The following is a 26,327-nucleotide window of genomic DNA, read 5'->3' on the forward strand; positions in this document are numbered from 1 at the left end:
AGATTAGGACTATATAGTGCAGAGAGGAGATGAAAAGCAGGAATATGACAATGGTAAAAATACAATAATGAAAGGTATAGAAAGGAAAACGGACCCCTCTTATTCACCCTCTCCTTAGTACTCAAGGGCAAGGGGAAAGCAGATGACATTTATAGGCAACTGATGTAAAGCTGATAGAAATCCATACATTTTTACACAGCACGTAATCCACCCATTGTCACCAGGTAACAATGAACCTAAGAATTTAGTGGGTCCAAAAAAGGATCTGAGATTTCTATGTCTAATGTGAATGTCCACTGGCCGGTTCTACACTAAAAAGTTAGGTCCACCCAGTGATGTCACATGGGGAAGGTGTGAAAAATCCATAGCAATGTAGTTAAGCCAACCTAGCCCCCAGTGTAGACAGCGCTAGACTGACAGAATAATTCCTCTGTCGACCTAGCTACCACCTCTTGGGAGGGGGATTACCTATAGCGATGGGAGAACCAGTCCCGTTGTCGTGGCCAATGTCTACACTGAAGCATAACAGCGGCACAAGCCCTCAGTCACATTAGATAGGAGGAAATATTTACAAAGCATAGAACACTCATGCTTCATGGCACATGCCAGCCACTGAGGCCAAACATTTTTAAAAACATGGAGCTACACACACTCACCACTTCCTGTAACTCAGACTCAAGGTGTCTCGAGTTGACATGCCAACAGTGAAAGCACCCCCACCCAGCGGCCACTGTGGAAAAGGTCTGTCTGTCTGGGGATAGAAAGCAACCCCTCCAGTGGGCAGGTTTTATCAGCATTGCCCCTTCAGGGCTTCCAGAGCCTTCCTCTGAAGCAGCATCGGAAACATGAGACTGACATAGCTGGAGCATTGATCTGAGACAGTATGGCAGCTATTGTCTTCCTGCTGCAGAAGCAAAGGGCTGGGAGATGCAATTCTATTCCCAGTTCTGATCTGTTGTGTGAACTTGTGCTTCTGTCTCCCTCCCCATCCTTTGTCTTCCTTGGCTGCTTAGGGCGTGCTTCTCATTTACACAAGGGCCTTTTACATTGCAAAATGGCCTTAATGCAAATGAGAATCAGACTCTATTGTAAGTTCTTCAGGACATGTCTTCCAATATGTGTCTGCACAGCACACAGCACAATGGGACCCTGATCTGAGCTGGAGTCTCTAGGTATTATTGTAATATCAGTAGTGAATAATAATGCCAAGCTGCCACTTTTCAGTCTTCTCCTCCTAGATCCCCCCAAGCCACATAAGAATATAAGAATGGCCACACAGGGTCAGACCAAAGGTCCATCTAGCCCAGTATCCTGTCTTTTGACAGTGGCCAATGCCAGGTGCCCCAGAGGGAATGAACAGAGCAGGTAATCCTCAAGTGATCCATCCCCTATCACCCATTCCCAGCTTCCGGCAAAGAGAGACTAGGGACAACATCACTACCCATCCTGGTTAATAGCCATTGATGTACCTATCCTCCATGAACTTATCTAGTTCTTTTTTGAACCCCGTTATAATCTTGGTCTTCACAACATCCTCTGGCAAAGAGTTCCACAGACTGACTGTGCGTTGTGTGAAGAAATACTTCCTTTTGTTGTTTTAAACCTGCTGCCTATTAATTTCATTTGGTGACCCCTAGCTCTTGTGTTATGAGAAGGAGTAAATAACATTTCCTTATTTACTTTCTCCGCACCAGTCATGATTTTATAGACCTCAATCATATCCCCCCATAGTCATCTCTTTTCCATGCTGAAAAGTCCCAGCCTTATTAACCACACAGTATCTAATAGTAGGATTTAATGTTTTTTCCTACCCAAACATCAGGGTTCCATAGCAACATCAGTTACAGTCCTTTCCTTTATTCTTACAATTGGCTAGACTGTGCCCTGGTACTATACACGCTCCTGCATGGCCATGAAGAATGCTGTGCATTATAGGGGGCTGATCTGGCATGCTCTCCCCTTGCCTCAGTGGGATCTGTCTGAGATTCAATGGCTTCTTGGAGCTCCTGCTAGGGGGTCAGGTACCTGCCACCCCACACCCAGGGCTAAGCTTAAAGGCTAGGGTACAGATTCACTGGCCAGGCTGGCCAATAAAGCCACATGCTCAAGTGTAGGTCCTCACCCCCTTCCTCAGGGATGTTTATCAATCAACACAAGATATATTGTCTCAAAATAACAAGCCACTTTGGAAGAGGGCAACCTCACCCTTTCCCTGTGATAGCCCTTCCTAGCTACTGGGGACAACACCCACTCCACCTGGGATCCTTCTCCTACTTATCTCCCCACCACCCCCACAAAAGGCAGGAAGCCTTATATGTGATTGTGATGGGGTGCCTGCCCCACACAGGGCTCTAAGGGGTTAATAGAGCCCTAGAGTGGCTGTGCAGGAGGCAGCCAATCAGGGCTAAGCAGGCCCATTTACAAAGGGAGCTGCAGGGCAAAGGAAGGCAGTTCTCTGCTGGGAGCTCAGGGAGGAAGGAAGGACTGTGTCTCTGGAGGGCTGAGAGAACTGCCAGCATCCTGGACAGAGCCGTTCTGCTAGCCGGGACCAGGGGAGTGAGAGACAGCTCCTGGCTGGCTGCTGGGGTTTGCAGGCTGAGGCCCTGAGGCAAAGGCAAAGAGGATGCTGGGACCATGAGGAAGTGGCCAGACAGCTCGCTGCAGTTGCCACTAAGGGAAGTGGCTGAACAGCAGACTGCAGGTCCCCTGGAAGCAGGGAGCACAGAGTTGGGAGCACAGTCCCGGAAGGCTGTGTTGCTGAAGAGGATGCTGCAGTCCTTGGAGAGACGTGGTTCCTAGAGCAGGAGTGATAGCAGCAAGGCACCACGTGAAGAGGGCCCACTAATATGCAGAGCTAATTCCCATGACAGCTGGCAGTAGGTGGCAGAGTGGTGAGTGATTTCCTGTAGGACACATGACTAGGAACTACCATGTGACCTGCGACTATGGCTCTTGGTTTTAAAGAGGCCATGATCTATAACAGGCACACAGGGACATACATGCACCCAGAGCTCCGGTGCCCTGTTACAGATAGACATGGAATGACGTACGTAATGAAGCCAGAAGCCAAGCCATATATTTATAAGGCGCTAACCCAAGCACTGCCTCCCCTAGCCCCAGGGTGTGATTGTGACAAATTGTTCAGCTTCCAAATTGTGTCTCTAATGTTTTGGTCAATGACTCCTGACCCATGTAGGTTATTGGTCTCATAATCACACAGCTCTGACTTCAAAAAAGCCAATGTGATTTCTCCTTCGATCAGTGTTGTAATCAGTGATACAGCACTCCAGCACGGATTATTAAATTTTAACAGTTGACACATCATCTCTGATACTATAATCTGGCAGCACTTAAAATAAGTGACAGGTCCTCACTAATTCCTTTTGTATTCACTGTAGCAACGTTAATCATGAGTGATGAACTTTGCGTATTCATATGGATATAATAGGCAGTTCCCAAGGACTGAGACTGTAATTTAGCTTTAACCTAATGGGCACTGATTGTAACAATAAGTAATTATGTCAGCTAAATGCAGTGTTGATGGCAATTGATGACAGCAGTCAAAGCCATGACACCATTTTGGAACTGAGCTTGGAATAGCCATTTGTAAAGCAATAATGGCCAAGAAGAGTAACAATGTGTTCTCTCCTGTGTATCTGCTCTGCTAGCTACTTGCAGACTAGGGCATTCCCAGTAGTGAAAAGTATGCCAACAGTTTCCCTCTTTACTGTGGATCATCTAACAGAGGGCTAGCCAAAATCCTGTCTCTTAGACAAATTTGTCCCCTGGCATTCCAGAGCCAGCTTGAAAGGAAGGATGGTCCTATGCTTAGGGTACCTGGCTAGGACTTGGGTTCCATACCCTGCTGCAACACAGGCTTCCTGTGTGACCTTGGACAAGTGGCTTAGGCCCAGATCCTCCAAGGTATTTAGGCAAGTTATGCTGAGAGGTCCTGACAGCTGCATGAATCACAAACCTCTTTGAAGAATTCTACTATAATTATTTGAGGGGGCCCAACAAGCATGTGGACAAGGGGGATCCAGTGGATAAAGTGTACTTAGATTTTTCAGAAGCCTTTGACAAGTTCCCTCACCAAAGGTTCTTAAGCAAAGTAAGCTGTCATGGGATAATAGGGAAGGTCCTCTCATGGTTAAAAGATAGGAAACAAAGGATAGGAATAAATGGCCAGTTTTCAGAATGGAAAGAGGTAAAGAGTGGTGTCCTCCAGGGATCTGTATGGGGACCAGTGCTATTCAACATATTCATCAATGATCTGGAAAAAGGGGTAAACAGTGAAGTGGCAAAATTTGCAAATGACACAAAACTACTCAAGATAGTTAAGAAGCAGGCAGGCTGCGAAGAGCTACAAAGGGATCTCACAAAACTGGGTGACTGGGCAACAAAATGGCAGATGAAATTCAATGTTGATAAATGCAAAGTAACGCACATTGGAAAACATAATCCCAACTATACATATAAAATGATGGGGTCTAAATTAGCTGTTACCACTCAAGAGAGAGATCTTGGAGTCATTGTGGATAGTTCTTTGAAAACATCCACTCAATGTGCAGCGGCAGTCAAAAAAGCGAACAGAATGTTGGGAATCATCAAACATTTGTGGTAGGCCCTGTGCCTCTCCATCTCACACATTATATTAGCGAGCAGTAGAACATCATTCACTTCCTCAAACACTCCATCCCCCTTTCATGGCAAATACATCGGAACCTTGTGCTGCCAATATAATACTCACAGAGCACACTGCAGAAGCATATCTACTACTAGTAAATTCTACATTTCGCTAGATTTAAGGCAGGAGAGGATGGAAAGTGGTTAATTTAAGTTTGAATGTAGTTGATATTCTTAAGTATTGCCAACTCTTATGATTTCATCGGAAGTCTCACAATATTGTTTTTTCCATAAAGCCCCAGCTGCTGGAGTCATAAGAATGTGGAAGAATCTCAGCTTCCATTTGAAAAAAAAAAAAAAGTACATTTCAAGCCCTCATGGTTGTGCACAAAAGCTGGAAAACATGACTCCAGTGTACCTCAAAGGCTCAGAAATCGGAAGGCAAATGAAAAGAATGCCAAATGTATTTTTAAGCTAATCTCATGATTTTGAGGGTCTGAGTCATGCTTTTTTAATGCCTGAGCTTAGCAATATTGTCTATTGGACCTTGATGATGTATCATGCTTGTAAGTAATGTCTTAGGTGCCCTATCAGGAACTAGAAGGGACTCGCTCATATAGCTCTGACATAAGGACAGAATCTAACCCACATGTAGCCAATATGTTGTCTATGAGCCAACTACAGACATAAACTTTGTGTGGGAAGCATTCACACTTACCAAGAATACAAGAGTAGGGACTACAAGAAGATTAGAAAGTTTGAACTCATGTTAATATAATGTTATGTGATATTTCACCTTGACCCAGTTGGAATTTGGCTCATAAATTGTCCCGTGGCTGCTCATGGGTAAGCTACACCTAGAAAGTCCAAACTCTGGCTGAGACCCTTCTAATGCCTAAAGGCACTTAGACTTACATGTCATAATGACATATTGACTTGCAGTATCTTATTCAGCCACAAGATGTCTCTGTGCTGTTTTAGAGTTCCAGACAGGATGTGGTTCTGGGTAAACCAAGGAGACGAAGCTGGAACTCAAGCTGCGCATAAGCCTCTTTGTTTGTATCTGTAGTTTGCATCTCTTTTCTTTAATAAATGCCTCCTGTTTAAAGAGGACTGTTTCCAAATATCATGACAACTGTCATACTGTTTGAGCCTCAATCATTCTCTCTCAGATTCAGTCACCAGCTGCCTGGTCTTCTATTCCCCTCTTCTCATAGGGCTGACCAGCTTAAGTGAAGGGGTTCTTACTCTGGGTGACTTAATGGCAAGCGGCTAATTATAAAATGACATTGAAGGCACTTAGAAATCTACATCAAAAAGCACTGTTGCGAAAAGTACCTTGGTAGCAGGATCTATTCAATACACCTCTACCCTGATATAATGCGACCCGATATAACATGAATTCAGATACAACGTGGTAAAGCAGCGCTCGGGGGGGCGGGGCTGCGTGCTCCGGTGGATCAAAGCAAGTTTGACATAACGCGGTTTCACCTATAACGCGGTAGATTTTTTTGGCTCCCAAGGACAGCGTTATATCGGGGTATAGGTGTATGTGCTCACTGCAGTCAGGATGTATAGGATAACATTTGTCTTGAAATGCTCAAACTCAAAATTACACCAGGGTACTGACTATGGTTTAAAGGGTTAATCACCACCAGAAATTTTTAGTTGCCAGACATGCTTCAGGAAACTCTGCAGAGCCACATTTTCCGTGGATGCTAAAGACTCCTGCTTACATAGCCACAGGAATCAGTTGCAGAGATGATAACCAAAAATACAACTAGGGAATAGAAAAGTTGCATGAGTGCCGTGTTTATTACATATGTTATTTTTTGTTGTTAGTTAACCTAAACCTGCCTCTATCGTCACCAAAATAGTGCTGGCAAATCCAGGAAAAGAGCAACTAGATTGCAAATGTTTGATGAAAAGGATGCTCACTACCTCAAGGACAAAGGTATAGTTCTAATGGCTGCTATGGAGCCTGTGTGACAGTAACAAGTAAATCCTTCACCAACCCTAATATTCACGGGCAATCCCGAGGAAACCTGGAAAAGGTTCAAGCAGCCATTTGAACTGTGTGCAAAAGCCATAGGGGGCCAGTAAATTGGAAGAGGAGCACAAAATTGCACTGCTTTTGACAGTCACAGGTGGAGAAGCACTGGATATATACATGACACATTCTGTGCTGAAGATCAGGAAGGGGGTGAAAGTTATAGGTTTAGGGATCACTTTGTCCTCATAGAAATGTTACTTATGAAAGATTTATTTTCAAGGATAGGACCCAGAAAGAAAGGGAAACAACAGCAAAGTTTGTCATAGGCAGAAAACTGAAAAGCCAGTCTTGGGAATTTGGACTATTAAGACTCTCTCATAAAAGAAAGGGCAACACATTGGCCAAGTGTGTCTAGTGGTTAGAGATTTATGACCCTGCTAATGGCACCAAGTTGACAGACTAGTAAGGTCTTTTAGCTCAAGCAGTAGAGTGCCATGCTTTTAAACTCAGAGGTCCCACGTTTAGTCCCCACCGATGCCACCATAAGGGATGTTGTCAGAGGTGCAACGACAAAGAAGCATATGTAAGGCTATTCAGACTTACAAATCTGAATTCAGAAAGAGCAATATTCACATCACAAGAAGCCGAGCAAACAAATGCATATAAAGGCCCTAGAGAGGCTTGTTGTACATAATCGTACAGTAAACACCATAGTTAAGCAGGTAAAGGACAGGTTTATGGTAAATAAAGAGGCAAAAGAGAAAAGAATCCTGCCAAGCCAGGAGTGATTAGAGCCATATCTCAGCTAGCAGGAATGTAGAAGGTACCCATCACTGAGGCAAACATGTAAAAACTGTAATAAGCTCAACCACTTTGCAGGAAAATGACTGGGTTAATGCTAAAAGGTGAGGATTCCTCGAGTGAGGGGAACAAGCTGTTCATAAAGGCAAGAAAGAAACAACCTGCAAACTTGGAAAAATAGCTACTAAAATATATATGCACAAGCAGCTTCTGTGGAGAGGTTCACTTACTGCTAGTGGTGCCTCCTTGTGGCTGTTCTGGGGATCAGCTCTCACCCAGTCTGGCACCCCCTTGGCCTGCCAGCCAAGTCGTTATTTAGTCCTCCCCTTCCAGGGTAACAAAGTCTCTCCATACCAGCTGTCCGGTTGGAGTCTCCAATGCTTCTGAGCCACTTCCCAGCAGTTGGTAGGGGAGCCTAGGCCTGCCCTCTACACTCCATTCCTGCCCAGGGACCAAGATCTACACAGTCCTACCCCTTGCTGCTGTTTCCCTGGGCTTCTTCCTACCTAGCCCTCTCAAGCTTTCTTTTCCCACAACTCCTCTGGGTTGAGATAAGAACGGCCATACTGGGTCAGACCAATGGTCCACCCAGCCCAGCATCCTGTCTTCCAACAATGGCCAGTGCCAGGTGCTTCAGGGGGAATGAAGAGAGCTGGGCAATTTTGAATGACCCATCCCCTGTCATCCACTCCTACCTTCTGGCAGTCAAAGGCTTAGCCATCTTAGCTAATAACCATTGATGGACCTATCCTCCAGGAATTTATTGGAGTCTTTTTTTACAACATCCTCTGGCAACGAGTTCCACAGGCTGATTGCATGTTGTGTGAAGAAATACATCCTTGTGTTTGTTTTAAACCTGCTCCCTCTTAATTTCATCAGGTGAACCTTCTTCCAGGGCTAGAATCATGGGATTTATTCTCCCTCTTGGGTTTTCTCCTCCACTTCTCTCTGCTCCCAGAGAATGACTGCAGACTTTCTTCCCACAGCTTGTTTCTGCTGCAAACTTCCTGGCTTTATAATCCAGCCTACTCTGGCCCAGCTGTGGCTCTTGTTCAGTTAGGCCTGGATCTCTCCCCAGTACAGCCAGACACCCTAACTGACCCTTCAGATTCACATTAACCCCTTCAGGGCCTGTGTGGGGGTACACACACTATCACAGCTTCCATGAGACATACAAATAGGCACAGAGGCACAAGTGAACGTAATAGCCAGAACTGAAACAGAATGCTTCAAAAAAAATGGGGTAAGACTCTAAAAAGTCTAAAGGACAAATTCCAGGAGTGTTAAAGGTTCAAAGGCAAAAGGGCAACTGAGCATGTAGTAGCATGAGAAGCAAAGCAATCAGTCTTGGGCAATACACATGTGAAGTGTGTGGACTGGGGAATCATGCCTTTAAGGGTTGCACTTCCCAGACAGAGAGCCTGGGTGGGGCCTATTCCAGAGCTTCTACCCCATAAACAGGCAGAATAAAAATTCTAGTAAGTAACCTAAGCCAGATGTGAATGGACAGGGTGCATCAGATGAGGAGGAGGTGTTCGTGGGAAAGGTCAGTCTCTTGATGAAATACAAGACACAGTTAAGGTGCGTCACAGAGCCTGTTATACATGCTACCTGCAGTGTCCCACAGCCTTAACAAGGGACTAAAGGAAGTACTGTAAAACATGGCAGCAGATGGCATGATGAACAGAACAGAGGAGCCAACAGGCTGGATGCACTCCTTGATAATTGCAGAGGAAGGGTGTAGGAGATAGACCCACACTTTGTACTGGTGACAGTTTGGGGATACATCTGTGTCCCCACTCTGAGTTTGTGAAAACTGTGTTGTATTTCAGATTCCATTTTGAGTGTCACCTAGGTTATGTCTTTCACTGAATGCTGCATAATCCCTCCTGGATTCAGGATGCCTGGATCCTGAATGACAGAAACCTCCAGAGACCATCAACAACTAAATAGTCATTCTCTGGTGGGTCAACGGGGACTACTGGCCAAAGACTATTGACTTGCTTATGATTCTTAAACAACCCTCAGTACATAGTAGTCCATGAGGAGGGGGTTAGAGAATGGAAAAACCCAGTGGAGGGAATGAAGGAGAAAAGGTGTTACAGACTGCTTTTAAAAAGAGAAACGTTCTCTGGTAAAGGGATACACCGTCACCAGTAAGTGAAGACTGAGAAGGAGGAGCAGAGGGCTGGAGAGACCTCCCCTCACCCCCACTCACCAAAGGATACTAACCAAACACTGAAAGACTCGCAGGAGTGGTGAGAAGTTTGCAGGCGTGTATTGCATGCAGCTGTTTGTTGTGTTGTCATAGATCTGTAAATCATTTGTGCTTCCTAAGAGTAATGGGTGTGTTTAAGAAGTTCCCTTGCAAGGCCTGAATTCCTGTTCAGACCCAGTGGGCTTGGAAGCACGTGGGAGCCAGATGTTGGGTCCAGTTATTACAGCCACTAGGGGGGATTCAGCCAGGGCTGTAATGGCACTGACCCCGAGAGCTGAACCAGAACATAAGAAGGAATGTTTCCACTTGCACACAATGGTGGAGATGTGTGCTGAGATAACAGGAGCTAAATTCTCCAGCAAAGCAGATGCATCAGCCAGGTTTTGGTAGATTCCCAGAAAACAGAAAGACTTGAGATTTGCACTTTTAATACACTATTTTGGTAGATACTGCTTCTTCAGATTGCCTTTAGGAATATGTTCAACACCAGAAACATTTCAATATACAGCATTCCACGTGCCAGAAGGTCTGGCAGGGTTGAAAGTGTACAGCAGTGACATACCAGTCTGGGACAGCACCACTACTAATCATCAGAAACCATTGCACAGATTACTGGAGATTGCAAGCAGAAATGTGAAACTGCACAAGGCCAAAGTGTCAATTTCAAACCTCTAAAATCACCTGCATCAGTGCGAAATTGACCAGACAGAGAATGGTGCCTGATGATTCTGAAATCCAAGTGATTCTGAACATGCAGAGACCCAAAGAGAAAAAGGGGAATTCCAGCTGCAGGGCATGTTGAATTATCTCATTTAGGGCTTGATTCACAGAAAAATGTAGGCGTGGTGACTCTGAGAGCTGGCACACCTCATTTTTCGGTGCCTGGAAAATCACTGGGACTCACAAAGCTTGCATTTGGCACCCAGGCTCCCTGTACAGTGAATAGGGAGAGAAAGCCGCACCTAAACGAACCAATGGGAGATGCCAAGGCAAGGGGAGTGTCCTAAACCCTGCCCCTCGCAGGGATAGGCACCTCTTTCTGCTTGGGATTCTCAGCTGCAACCCCTCTCTTGAGGTTACGTGCCTATGCTGTGCTATGCAAGAAGTGAGAAGGGAGAGGAGGAGGTGGTGGCATCTAAACCTTTCTGTGAAGTTAGCCCTTAGTTCACATCCAACTATGCCGCTCAAACAACTCACCTAAGAGAACTCCTTCAGAAAGATGCTGAATGGGCATGGATGCCAGCTCAGGGATTTGAAGCATGTACTGACAGACTGCAGCAAAGTTTGACTCGCTAAAAGAAGTTATGCTCTCCGCAGATGGTTCAAAAGGTAGGCTGGGAGCTGTATTGACTGCTACAGAGACACTGGAGCTGAATGTCTGCTGTAAGGTATGCTGTGAGATCTATGACAGCAACAGAGAAACAGCATGTGCAAATCAAATCAAATATGTGAGGCTGGACAAAGCTCCACGCTTTTCTCTATGGTCATAATTTCAAAGCTCAAATTAACCATGGACCCCGCTGATTGGAAAGAACTCAGTAAACACCCAGGATTCAGCAATTATTACTGAAAGCATAGAAGTCTGATAGGACCCTAGAGTTCCAGCCAGGACATCTCCTAGTAACTTGCAGATGTGCTGTCAAGTGTATATGCTCCTCTTGATGACATGCAACCAGAAGATCTGGAACAAGCAGCATCAGCCCATGTGAACATGATAAAGGCATCAGGTGCTGCCTCACCAGGAAGATGAGATGAAAGGAGAGACAGCTGAGGATGAAACACTACAAACAGCAGAGCTATAAGTAATGGATAGAGTAACTGACATTTGTCACTTGCGTATTCTAAAACCTGCCTGAGACACACAACAGAAAGGCCTTACTCATGCCTCAGTTTCCCACCTGTAAAATGGGGGTGATAATATTGGCTTTGACGGGCTTGTCTGTTTAAGTTATAAGCTCTTTGTGGCAAGATATCTCTTGCTCTGTATGTACGGCTTTTAGCACAATGGGGCCTTGATCTAAGTCGGGGCCTCTGGGTTTTGTTGTTATTGCTTATTAAGTTCCAAATCACATTTTGCAGTTTGATCCCATTTTGACCTGCCAGGTCAAGGAATTTGGGGGCAAAACCTCACACCCTGGTGGCTGCATCTCCATGTTTATTGATTCTTGTTTAAAATGGGCCCATCACCTTTGTCTTTGGACACATGGACACATGTTGAACAAACACAAAACTGATTGACCAGTGTCAAATTATAAATGGACTCCAAACCCACTTTAAGATGCAAGTGTACATGTTAAAGATACCAACGTGCTGCCAGCAGCCACCGATCACATGCCATGCCCCTCTTGGTTGTCCCTTCAGAAGCTCCTCTTTATCTGAATTGCAAAGACAATAGAGACATATTTGGAACCCACAGGCCAGATTCTCAGCTGGTGTGACTTGGTGCTGAAGTCAATGGCTAGGACTCTGGCCTCACATATTTACAGAGTAAGAAATATCCGAATAAAACAAAGAAAAGGCATAAAAATGGAAGCCATTCTACAAGGGCGAGAACAGGTGTGCCTCCCACAATTTCCACACGAGATCTCATTTGACTGACTGTGAGCACTCCTACCATTAATAATACCTAGCTCTCATCATCACTGTTCATCAATAGATCTGAAAGCACTCAAAAAAACAAACAAAACAAAAGGAGGTCTGTAGCATCATCCCCATTTTACAGATGGGGAAAATTGAGGCCTGGCAAGGTAAAGTGACTTGCCCAAGCTGGGAATAGAAGCCAGGTCTCCTGAATCTGAGTCCAACTAGGCCACACTGGAGGAAAACGGAAGTTAGGTTGAAACATGAGGGGCCAGATTTATGAAGATATTAAGGCAAATGGGCATCTACTGGGATTTACAGAAGAACCTAAGCAGGTTAGGCAGGTAAGCCTAGATTTTCAGATGTATTTTAGTGCCTAACTCCCATCAACATTCAAAGGGAGTTAGGCACCTAACTCATTAGCTCCATCAATTTACACCAGCTAAGACTTTGGCTCTATAATAGTGACAATGAGTGACCCACCCCCAAAACCCTCTGTCAGTGTAAATAAATGTATAATATATTTGTCTCCGTTTGACAGAAATTGAAACCAAACATTTTCTCAGATGCCTAATAAGTTCCCCACTGCCTGCATAATTCTCTCAGCAGATAACACAGCCCATTCTGTGCTGTGGGTGAGACCCAATTACCATTCATCACTCCCTAGCAAGGTCCAAGTATCCAGTCAATGTCAGAAATATGCAGTGACACATCAGACATGATGCATATGATGGACATTCTGCAGTACAGCGAGCGGGGCTGATGTGAATACACTGCAGCCGATTTCCTGCTCTAAAACAAAAGCCAGCAGACGGAGGGGAATGAAAGAGTGATTGGCAGGTTATGTCAAGCAGCATGGAAATCAAAAGCACCCTACAATTAGCAGCAGGGCAGAGAGTGGGAAAGGATATGCGATTCCAGCGACTCACCCAGGGCCAAATTCTGAGTGGGGCTGGGCCTCTGTGACACAGGAAGTTGAATTCCGTAGGAGCCATAGGAGCTGGAACTAGGGGTGCTGCTGCACCCCCAAATACATGGTTTCTGCCTTCAGCGCCCCCACTATAAAAATTGCTCCAGCACCACTGGTAGGAGCAGCAGGTGCTCAGCACCTTTCAGGATATGGCCCTAAGAAGGAGATGGCAACGTGCTGCAGCAGCAGCAGATAGAGCAGTCCAGGTGACTGGCCGCCTAAAAGGGGTAGAACAAGAAACACCGTTGTCACAGTCTGTCAGATCTCCAGGAGGAATTGGAAGTGCACAGTATGTGTGCTCTGTAGATCCTGACAGGCAGAGGCCTGCGCTAATGAACCCACCTATTCACAAAGCCACGTGATCCCCACAAGGAATATGACAGACCCAAAGACACAGACCGACCAACTCCCCTGAGAGAAAGCGTTTGATCTTTCTTTAGAGCAAAACCGCGACAGGTAATAAATCCCGGGCCAAATCCTAAGCTGGTGTCAATCAGCATAGCGCCAGTGAAGTCAATGGAGTCATCAAAGCTATGCTGATTGACACCAGCCAAGGATATGCCCCCCTCCCCCTCCCTAATGTTAATTAACTTTAAATAGAAAAGGAGTACTTGTGGCACCTTAGAGACTCACCAATTTATTTGAGCATAAGCTTTCGTGAGCTACAGCTCATTTCATCGGATGCTTTAAATACCCACTCCAGCAGGCAGGGACTAAACTGTACTGAGCTCAGCACAGAGGGCTCAGTCATTCTTTGCATTGCTCTAATAACGTTCCATCAGTGTTAAGCAGCTAATCCTTGAAATACCTCTGTGAGGGCGGTATGGTTCTCCCCATTTTACGGAGAGAGAAACTGAGGCACGGAGAGAGGAAACCGAGGCACGGAGAGATGATGTGATTCAGGATACACAGTGATTCAGTGGAAGAGCCAGGAATACTGTCCAGGAGTATTCTACTCACCAATAGAAGATGCCTCTTCCTTCCACAGAGCCAGTGGCAGTGCTGACCGGCTTGGTGCCTGCGAGAGAAGGAGAGATCAAGAAAGGTGACAACACAGCCTCCTAGTCACCAAAAGTTTTCTCAGGAAAACACCTCCAAATAAGCTATGGGCCTGCAGGGCTGCCAAAGGGCTGTGGATGCTCAAAAAAGGGAGAGGGGAAAAGACGTGTAAAATTAATCCAAATGCAACCTCAGCCTCTGGGACCCGGAGCCCTGGCTCTCTAGAAAATGGACTCTCGGGAGGGGGGGCGGGGGAATGTCCTTCCCCTTCTCTATTCCTCCCTCTCCTTTCCACTGGAAAACCTTAACAAAAAAGACATTTACTGAACATTGTTTTTCCAAAAGCCCAAAAATGTTCAGGAGAAATTTTGATGAAAGCAACTAAACTTTTTCAAAATTTCCCATAAAAAATAACAGGCAATTTTTCAACCAACTCTAACCAAAACAGCTCTAACCAAAACATTCCCAGCAGGCCATGTACTTGATATTGCTTAACTTGTGTCTGTGAGAGAGAGGGAGGAATTTATTGGAGGAAAGCCAAGGTGAAGAGATTAATATTGTATTTAATTCTGATTTTTGTACTCAAGAATACAGGTAAATGTTACTCAGAAGTTAAGATCCACTTATTTTCATGTGTTGTTAACACTTCGGCTGGCTTCTTTCACTGATTTAAAAATTTTTTAGTAAATATTTTATTGTACCACAGAGAAAAACACAAATTACAGTGGAATAAGAAAAAGCAAGTACAATAATAAGGACTCTTACTTGTATTACAGGTTTCAGAGTAGTAGCCGTGTTAGTCTGTATTCACAAAAAGAAAAGGAGTACTTGTGGCACCTTAGAGACTAACAAATTTATCTGAGCATATTCTGATTGCAGTAGGTGCTGTACATACACATAGTAAGAGACAGTCCCTGCTTTGAAGAATTTACAGTCTAAGTAGGCAAGACCAACAAAGGGAGAGAGAGGAAGTGACTTGTCTAAAGTGACATAGCAGGTCAGTAGCAGAGCCTGGAATAAAACCCAAGTTTCCATATTCCCACTCCTTAGCCTTAGCCACCAGAGCAGATTGCCTTCCCAATACACAGCTATAATCATCATATCATAAAATACTAGGTTCTGTTTGTTAGCTGCTTTGTATCGTAGGAGAATGCAGAGGGAAATGGATCAAAGCAAAAAGAGAAAAGAAACAAGCCTTAGGAAATGAGGGAAAGATGACATGTAGAGCATAGCATGTTCAGACAGAAGAAAAGTCACACAGAGCCAGGAAATTGTCAGCACACAGCAATGACATTAGGCTATAACTGTCTCCAGGGCTGTTTCATCGGTTTCATCAACACAGCTCCCTTCACTCCCCCCCCTCCCCCCGCCCCATAGTTATCTGTCAGCTGAACAGCTCTAAAAACAAAACCCAAATGTCATCACGTTTGTGGTGTTGTTCCTCCTTTCGTGTTGTGTATCTCTTTCAAGAGCTACCGTGTCACTTAATCCGTTGCACCCATCTCCTGGCTGTCCTGGGAGGTGGAGGTGGGTTTCCAGAGTTGCAGTAGCAGGTATTTTGCTACCAATAAAGCTTGTAGGAAGCAGACCTGTTGTGAGCCAGTGCGGTTCAGCCTCAGGGTGGTGAGCTTCCATGTAAACAAGACAGCAGAAAAGTGCCTAATTTCACATTCAGTTTTAAACACTGCTCTTTGCAGAGACTCCATGTTTTTGAACAGTCTCATAAAGGGAGCCAGGAGACCCTCTCCTTCTCCAACACTTCCCTGGATCTTTGATGCCTTCCTTCGACATGCAGGTTAGAATCCACATCAAAAATATGTTCCTGGAGAAACAGACAGAGATCTGTTGGGACTTGAACTTGTGTTATGCCCATTTTTGTCCCCTGTTGTGGAGGTGTATTAATTTAGATGGCAGGTCTGGGTCATAGGTGCTGACATGACCCAGTCACTGTCCAACATTAAACATTTTTAAACAAGGTCCAGGGTTTGGTGTTCAGCGACTTCACCTTGCTTAGTACCAGGGCAAACACACCATTCAAAATCCTTTTTAACCTTTTATTAGAGATACAGAAAAGAAGGAAAAAACAGTTAAACCATTTGAAATGTAAAGTGGTAAGTCAGGCTTTCATTTAAACAGTCTGCTTTGTTACCTATCCCTTTAGCTGGAGAGAACTTTTAGAAGGAAAAAACCCTTGTTTGACAGTCTCTTAGATGGTATCAAAGATGGTAATAACTGTCCTTTTGGGGAAAGAGAAGCCATTAGTAGAGAGAGGCAGGAGTTGTCATTGCTGTTGTTGTTAAAGTCTGATCCCGTTTCCTAGAAAACAAGCCAAATGCACGCACAAGGGGAGAGAAAAGAACAGCAGAATGGAAAACGCAGCTTCTGTCTCTGGTGTTGACTCTTGCAACCTCTCTGTTGGAAAAAAACACAGGCACAGTTCACAGTCTTATCAGCCACACTGAGACCTGGCAAACTTGTACCAGCATTGGCCCATTTAAGGCAATGCATTTAGTTGCTTCTCTAGCCACAGGGTTGCAGCAGTGTTGCAAAATATACAGTCTTGACTGGCTGAGTCCAACTCTTATTAGACATAAGGAAAAAGGAGAGGGATAGGAGAGAGGACAAATAAGGTGGGGAAGGAAAAGGACACATGGGGGAGGAAGAGAAAGAGAGACAAAGTCTCACATCCCAGATGGTATTTGGGTTTCAGCTGGTGCAGGTGGTGGTGTCATCTATCTCCCACCTTCTCTGGCCAGCTCTGGTCAGCACATCTTTCAGGATTGAGAAGAAGTCGTCTGGGCTCCCAGGAGATGGTGGAAGTGGCAACCATGATAGTGAAGCTTGCTCCAGTAGCCAATTTTTCTCCCAAAATTTTTCAACTTCAGACTGTTCTTGTTTCCCAGGCATGATCTTAACACAGTCCTTGGGTTCTATCAGTCAGCCTTTTTTTTTTGGATTAATTCAGTCTGTCTCCCTTTCACCCCTTTTCCAAGCAATATTTCCCACAATAGATTATTGTGACATCTTATGAACTTTCATTCACTTCTTACAGTTGAGTTCAGAATTGTAGGCCCAACTATCACACCAGTGAAGTCACGGGGATCCCTGAATCTCAACTTTGTTGATGTTGAACTGCCTCTGTACTTTTCTTGTGTGGCCTTCTTTAAATAAATACAATACGGGGCAGGAGATCTGGCCTGCTCTCTGAATTTTCTTATAAAATGTAGCAAGGCTGAATATTCTAAGGCTGCTATTGCTTGGGGAAGACGAGCCTGATTGATTAAGAAAAGTCTCATTTATACACATTGCCAAAATTGCCTTTTGTTTTGGAGGCCACATTTTTCCTTCAGCTTCTCAAATGTCTTCAAAGTCTCATTGTGGGTTAGTCTGAATAATGACAGCAGGTCCTTCTCCATCCATTGCATTTGCACTCTCATCTGCTCTCTCATTATTGGACCTGAACTTCCCCACAGTACTGAACCCAGGATTGCAATAGATACCGCTTTACGCTTGCTCCATACTCTCTGCTACTGTAATTTTGTTTCCCATTGATCTTTCCTGCATATACGTGGCTCTAGGCATCCCTGTTCTCGATAGATCCATGCCACGTTCTCATCTGATACACCTAGGTACCAGTGGGAGCCTGTCAGAAGAAGAAGGCATTGTGATATTATTACAGTGCTGCCTCTCACAATTTTGTTATGAGCTTGGTGATATTTGGTGGTTTTCGTTCAACCCTAGCACCTGGACTCAGGCGACTGTGTAAGAATCCCAGCTTTTCAAAAGTAAGTCTCTTCTCCCCGGGCTTTCATTTCCAGGGCTGGGAAACTGGACTCCTTCCCTGGACGGTAGAAATGTCCCCATCGACATTTGAACTCTCTGCCCCTCAGCCACAAGAAACATAAGTGCTGAGTACCCTGTGACATACAGAAGGGAAGGGAGCCCTGCACAACATACCAGAGTCATTCTGAGACATTGATTTTCTTCAAGGAGTGCATTGGCAAAGCTTCCTGTTTGCTCAAAGCTTCAGCTATTGTATGTAGCAGAAGGATGAAGTTTCTTCAGCAACAGGGGGACAATCCGACTTAAGTATTTTTAGCCCCTATCTGCCTATTTAGGGCTAGATTGTCATTCAGACTACGGGTGTGTAAGTGTCCACTCACCGCTAGGTGCCCCCTCGTGGCCAGGTGTGGTGTTGCAGATCTTTCCCTGGACTAGCACCCCCTGCTAACCATTACTCCAGTGCTGTGGCGGTGCTGATCGCTCAGCCCTCTGACTGGGTCACCATCACTCGTCCCCCCACTTCCGGGGTGCAAATTGTCCCAAACTACAATCCAAAAATGTCCGTCACAGAAACAAACCTTCTGCCATCTCTGGGGCTCTTCCTCAGCCTGCAGTCACCCTGCTGGCGACTGAGCTCAGTCACCCATTCAGTGGGCTTGTAGGCCTCCGACTGTGGGGCTGGTAGGGGAACCCTGTCCCACCCTTGACTCTGGATTGCAGTCCAGGGCCCTGTACTGAACTGCTAGGCCTGCTCCTTTATCTTTGCTGCAGTTTCTCTGGGCCACTTCCTGCCTCTCTTCTCAGGTTCCCTTCTGAGTCTCCCGGTCCCTTCCCTGGTTAGTCAGGGTCTCTCCAGGCCGCTCTGTCTTGTGAGCTTTTCTTCCTCACTCTTCCCTGAAGCTTCCTTTCCTGCACGGAGCTATTTCCCTGCTGGCCCAGGGCCCTGCAGGAGCCTTCTTGCTCCCTGGAAGTCACTAGAGACACAGCTGCCGTCTCTTTTGATACACAAAGTCCCTGATTCCCCACTGGGGCCTGTCCTGTAGTCAGGGAGGGCTGAGCCCCACATTCTCTAGCACTCAAGGCAAGCCACCGGGTGTCTGTCACAGGGTGTATACAAAGGAGTGAGAAGGAATACCACCCTCTGCCCATCCTCTGAGGGTATGTCTACACTCCACACACACACACACACACACACACACACACACACACACAGAGCAGGAAGTCTCAGAGCCTGCGTCAACTGACTTGGACTCATGCTACCGAGCTAAAAATAGCAGTGTAGACATTCCCACTTGGGCTGGAGCCCAGTGTGAGACCCACCCCACTCACCGGGTTTCCGAACCCAGGCTCTAGCCAAGTCAGTTTCATTAATCAGACTAAGGTTTTATCTGCATGGGGAAATTTACCAGCACTAACAAACTGGTATAATTATATCACTGTCGTTGTACCAGTATAACTCTAGCAATATAATGATACCAGGATAGTAATGCCAGCAAACTTCCCCATATAGACAAGTCCTGATGAACACCTTTGTCCTGAGCGTCTAGTACGAACACAGTCATGTGTCACAATCATATGTGCAACCAGGAACCCAAAGGAAGGACAGATACAACTGATACTGATGGGGGCTAGAGGATGTAAGGGATTGCGCGAAAGGCTATGTACCCTTCCTTTTCTCGCTCAGTCAATGGACCCAACCCAGGCTAAGGTGATAGTGACCAGACATCACTGCCCTCTGCTGAATGCTCTATGGCTGATATCACATGAATTTACGGGCTCAGTCTAAGTGGTCATTTGCCACCACAGCTTGTACTAAATGCCCCATCTTGCTGGCAGCCTCAGCAGAGAGGGTGAAAAGACCAAAATGGCAAAGAAATTAAATTCACCTACTCCCCTTGCAAGTATTCCCTCCAAGAACTGGGCTAAAGCCCACTGGGGGAGGGAGCATACAGGAAGCTTGCCATGCTGCTGCCTAAGCCAGATCTAATTTGTGGCTAAATACGGGACTCTACACACCAGGGTTGTCAGTCTAGCACCTTTTCAGCTGCACTGAATTCACAAAGAAAGTTGTGGGAGCTTAAAATGAGGAGAGACTCATTGCTGTGGCATAATAGCATTTTCCCTGTCTCACTTCCCTGCTGCCATGTTCCCCCTCTGACAAAAATAAGAGCCGGGACAAATCTTGTTGAGGTGAGTCTAGGTTTCCAAGGAGCGGCTGTTCCTTTGAATGTGAGGCGTGTGCAAAATGCTATCAGGAGAGACGAGGGTGCTTTGCAAACTCTAAAAAATGCCTCCCATTATTTGCAAGTGACACAGGAAAACTTCTCCGACTGAAACACGAAAGGCAATTAGTTTCCTGTATGGAAACAAAGAGACATCTGCAGCAAGTCTGCTAACATATACACAGGGGGCAGGTATACTGTACATGAGGAATATCTTCCAGCTGCAAATCCACCCCCAAATTCTCAAGTCAATCTCAAGTACTACAACTCTCAGCAATCCTCTTAAAAATGTCCAGATGCTTTAATGACTTATTTCCAGCCTTCTCCAAAGCAGTTTTGCATTTAACCACTGAAACACTGGAATAGGGGAGGCATAGAAAACTCGTGCCTCCCCATACTGGGGGGCGGCACAATCTAAAGGGGAGGACATGTGGCCCCCCACATGTCTCCTCTGCCCAGAGACACTCCCCACCCCCCAAATAAGGTTGCCAAGCCTCCAGGATAAGCCTGGAGTCTCCAGGAATTAAAGATTAATTTTTAATTAAAGATGAAAATGTGATGAAATCTCCAGTCATACATCTAAACAAAATTGGCAACCCTACGGGCTCCAGGCCTGCACCCAGCCCAGGGCTGCTGTGCTCTCCCCGCCCCATGTTACCGGCAGAGCTGGGGGGGTGCCCTTTGTCCTTCTCACACTGCATCTCCACCCCTGCACGTTTGGCCTCTCTCCCTGACAGCCGGGTCTGGGTGGGAGGGAGCCGTTTCTCAGGCGGCTCAAGCTGGCAGCTCCCGGTCGCTGCTCTGTGCAGCTCAGCAGCTGCCCACAAGAGCCTGTTGGCAGCGGAGGCCCACTCCCTGCCCCTGGGCCTGGCTGCTGGGGACAGGAGCCGAGCAAGTCGGAAACATGCCAGGGGAGGAGAGGGGGCTCTGGCTCACTTGGTCCCTGCCCCGGCACCCAGGCAGGAGGCAGAGGGAGCAGGGTTGGCCACCGCCCCAGGAAGGCTCGCTCGCAGACAGTTGCTGCACTGCACAGAACGGCAACCCAAAGTGGCCGGCATGAGAAGCAGCTGGTCCTGCCCCCTCCGCTCCCAATGCGTGGCTGCCAGGGACAGGGGCAGGGCATGCTGGAGGGGCAAGCACAGCAGGAGAAGAAGAACAAAGCCCCTCTCCCTCCCCACCCTGGCAGGTCAATCTGGGGGAGGCACTTGACCCTGCATGTCTTCCCTACACCTCACCTCTGAGGGGAGGTCAGGATTGAAAAACCTTGGTAGAGCCACACGCGAAACCCAGTACTGGAAATGCAGCATTTGTTGCAGATCAAGATTTAGGCACCTTCACAGAACTGTGTCAAACTGAACCCTGTACTCACCCCTTGCACACTATTGTAACAGTCTTTGTACAAAGTTTGCCTTGTGAGGTATCATTTGGAAACTCAAAATTTGCTGGTCATTACTGTCCTGGTAAAATATGTGTAGCAACAGTGTATGTAAAGTTACAGGATTCCACTGTATGGTGTTACTAAACCATCTTCCACATCTGGGGAGTGGCCAAAGCAGTTCCTCAGAGACAAAGGACAAGCCGACGCCTCAGCCAGGTGTAAACAAGGTCCTGCTAAATGGTCATTCTCTGGCAGGAAAGGGGACGTGGGTGAAAAATCTACACCTTAACAAAGAAATAGCATGGAGTTCCCATCCATGGAGTCTGCCTGTCTCCATAATCCCAACTGGAAATGCTTCTCAAAGGGCAGAGCAGACTATAAACAGAAAGGAGAAACACCCCAAGTGACCCATAATTTCTACGAATCAAATGACAGACTTTATATAGGCTTGTATTGTCCAGGAGAGGGCGAGGCAGTAAACGACGTACATTTCTGGGGACAGGCAGTGACTGGGCGTGTGCTGGGGTCACCCTGCAGTATAATTCAGGCTGGTCAAAGCCATTAGCCACTGGGGGAAGTGGCCTGGACAGTGAGGCACCCCAGAGGGGGGAACTGAACTATAGTGGCCAGCTGGAGCGCTGTAGCCAGGAAGCCCCAAGGGGTGAAGACGCTGCCTCCAGAGGAGGGACAGTCAGAGAGAGTGTACAGGCGTGCACTCAGCCAAGGGGGCGCTCAGAAGAGGTGAGTGCACCCCGTTACAGTATGTCACACTCAGTGCTGGAGTATCATGGGGTGTGTCAGATCCAGGTTGTGGTCCACTAGAAGAGCCATGTTTGCCCAGTGTTTGCCTCTACAATGCTTGGCTTCATGTGTTTTCATCCGATTGTTCCATATGCACAAATTTCACCCACCTCCATTTTATATGAGATTGTCTCATGATTGTTTTTAACGAGCAAGGAAATTTGGTGACACTTTAATATATAAAGTTCCATCTATTTTTATGTATTCTAGAGAGCCACTCTTTCAAATACGCCTTTTAAGTTAACATCAGGTGTTAAACAGACACATACATTGTTTTAGCAAAAGCCACATTTTATAATAGGCTTTCTATCTAACAGCCTGATATAGCATCTTCCATTAAGCATTTATTGGTAATGCACTGTAAAGTGTAACATGCTATATACGCGATTAAAGAATGAAGCTGCCATAATAACCATCACCTTTTCATAATAAAACGCTTATGAATGGGAACCTTAGGTTAAAGAGTTGTGAATTAAGTTTAAGCCAGTAGAGGACATCCAGCACTTGGTGTGGTATATTTCAGAGCATTCTCAGTGGAAGAGCTAGGACCTGATCCCCAGGGGAAAGATCTCCATTCATTACAGTGGGTTTTGCATCAGTTCCTTAGTGACCTGACTCCTACTGGCAATGAGAACCATGTGGCTAAATCCTCCCTACAAGGCGGACGTAGTGAGCCCATGGAGTGCAGCCCTCGAGGTCGTTGTTTTGTGTGGATAACTACGTGGTCTAGAAAAGAGAAGGAGACCTGATCACAGTGTATAAGCACCAACAGCTGAGCTTCAGGAAGAAGACGTTCAGCTTGGATATCAAGACAAGTTCTGTCCTGCTGTAGCAATAGGACAATGGAAGAGGCTCCTCAAGCAAAGAGGCCAAGCAGCCATCACTGCAGAGAGTCAAGGAGGGGTTAGATGGCAAGTGAGTGCCACTGATGCAAGAAGGCTTCTTGCAAAATGCCAGGGGGCGGAAGGGGCAGACTGCACGAGCCAAGCAGTCTCCTGTTTCCCTATTATACTCTGAGACCAAGGCTGTGATCGGAGTCCCAGTGCTGAGCAAGTGGTGCTCCATTAGCTTCTGCACACTAGGAATAGCCCTGGGAGATACAATGTCAGAGACACCATTCCCTCCCTGCTGCCCCCCTTCCTCCAGGAAACAGTCATTTGTTCCTGGCCCATACCAGCAGGAAATCACAACACCCTCCTGTCCACTTAGCTGCATGGGCCGGAGATTGAAGGGGATGGAGCCACAGTGCTCCTTATTCCCGAGCCCCCTCCAGCAGGGAGGCCGTCAGCTGGACCTCACTCCTGGACACCCAGACTCAAGGCCCATGGAACCTGTGTCGACATGTAAATTCCTAGTGCTTCTTGACATGGACGCACAGTCTGAGTCACAAGCCAGCTCTGAGTCTAATTCATCTGTGCTCAGAAGAGACGTCAAGATCTCCACGCTCCCTGATAATTGACTAGCTAATAATTCAGCATGAAACCGATCATTAGAAACCCTTTAAAACAAGATACGGCTCCACTCGGGCATTATTATAATTTTTTTTTCCTATTCAACAAAGCCCATTAACCTTAAAAAAAAAAAAAAAGAACCCCCTTCCCTGGGAAGAAGCAGCAGCAGGGTTTACAGTATCCTCACCTAGATAAACGAGCATATCACCTGCTTTAGGGATAAGGACCGCTGACCTCACAGGATTCAGAGTACAAAGGCAAACTATGAAGAATCAGACTTCAGTATCGAACAAGGGATTATTCCCCTTTCGAAATGGAAGCAGACTGGTGCTCACCTCTTCTGCCAGTCTCCCCCTCCCAGAGATCTATTTATAAACATGCTGCACTGCAATTCTTGCCTTTGTTTCATTTCCTTTGGAATGACTTACTTGCAGGAAGCAGGGCTCACTCTGGCCTCTATGAAAAATAGGGGTGGATCTTGGCTCTGCAAGCTGCAGGGTGTGATGTACCTCTTCTAAGGAGAAGAGCACTAGATGCACCTGTCAGTGACTGGGATGTGGGCAGTCATGCCCAGGAGTTAGAGCAGGAGTTGGTAGTCAGGAATCGGAGACAAAGGTCAGGACTGAGTTACCTGGATATGGCAAGGCAGGGGCCAAGGCAGGAACAGGATTGGATCAAGCAATCAGAGGAGCTATTGCAGCCGTGTACAAGTGGTCTGAACAGTCACTGAACTGGTGCTGGGCTTAAGAAGCAGTCTGGTGCTTCTTCCAACCAATCAGGTGGTGTAGCCAACCTGGCAGCCTACTACAGGCCAGCTGCGCTCATTATGTTGCCTGGAGACTGGCTCTGCAGGAGATATGCTAGATGGACCATTTCAAAGGCATCCATGGAGTCAGGCTCCCCAAAGCCAATGCAGTTCAATGAGAACTGGGTACCTAAATGCTGTAGGGCCCTTTGACCATCCAGCCTTGTTTTGCTTTTGGGGAGACAGGTGGGTGTTAATTAACGTTTGGTCAGGAGATGGTCTAGATTGAGCTTTTCTTCTGCAGAATCTTTGCTTCCACAGGGCATGGACTATGTGGGCTCTTGGTTCTTTTCGTCTGCTCTTCTCCATCAAGCATGCCAATGAAAGCAGAGATGCCTGCTGACTTCTCAGTGCCGCTAAGACTTCCTGGAGATAGAAACCCACTGAATGAGTCTTGGGTTTGTGCAATATCAGGGCTGGTTGCTCGGTAGATCTCTGAGGCAACTGACCTATGTGTGTCTCATGGTCAAGGGCCCAAAACCACAGAGTGCCCAGCACTCTCAGTCCGTATGGTAGTGCCCAGGGGCTCTAGTCACGGACCACAACAGGTGCTGTACAAAAACAGAACAAAAAGCCTGTCCTGGATCCAAAGACCCACCCATCTAAGTATAACCACTGACTTCACTGGGAAATGGGGCTTGCTGAGCACCCCATCAGATCAGGCTCTGAACCTTGGACGGAGGACCACAGAGACTTTAGCAGTTTAGAAATCAGAACACAGGCCAAGATTTTCCAGCGTGACTAGTGGTTTTGGATGGCTTGTTTTTGGATATCCAACTTGAGCCACCTGAAAAGGGGCTCCATTTTCCAAAGATAAGAGCCCAGCACTTTCTAAAATTCTGGCCCCTTTTGGAGATCTCAAGTTGGGCTCCCAAAAATCACTATTCACTTTGGAAAATCAGCCATATCCTGTTTCTTCCACATGCCTCTTTCCCTGCTTCTCTTTCAACCTCGAGGGCTTTCTTTTTCTCTCTCTCCCGTTCCCCATCCATTCTCACTCCTTTTCTCTCTTCCATTATGTCATCTTGATGCTGATGCAGCTCCGGTTGTATAGCATTTCCAGGAAAGGAAGGTGATTACCAGCTGAATGACAATTGAGCTAAACAAATCCAGATAGGGCAGCCGAACACTGACAGCTGACATTAGATCTTCAATGGAGCTTTGCCAGGGAGACAATATACCTGCTTACAATCATTCCAGCCATGTAGGGTTTTTGGTTTTTTTACCTTTTATTCCTATAGAAGCAAAAACAAAAGCCCAAGATCATTTTTTCTGAATACAGTAGATACTAAACCAAGGGACAGAAATTTTCAGCAATAGGTCATGGGAATAAAAAAAAATAGATTAAGCACTAAGCAAAGCCAATGGGGTGGGGGGTCGCAGGGTTATTAATTTAAGTATTATTATTATTATTAGCTTCCCTGTAGCGTCTTATGTCTACACTGCACACTAAGTCTTGGTCCATGGGAGCCCACGCTTGAGCATCCACACTACATTGTGAACCTGGATTGACAATTGCTGGACTTCGGTCTCACAGCCATGCTAATGTGTCCACACTGCACTGTGCAGACCTTCTGACTCAGTTCTGTGACTTGACCTACATCCACACTGCAAAATGACAGGGCTTGGCCCAGAGTCACAGTGGGACTTGGGCTCTGACTCACACCTAGCAGGGTTCTAGGACCTGGGTCCTGAGTGCT

This window comes from Caretta caretta, chromosome 8 (assembly GCF_965140235.1).
Source record: "Caretta caretta isolate rCarCar2 chromosome 8, rCarCar1.hap1, whole genome shotgun sequence".
Taxonomy (NCBI): Eukaryota; Metazoa; Chordata; order Testudines; family Cheloniidae; genus Caretta; species Caretta caretta.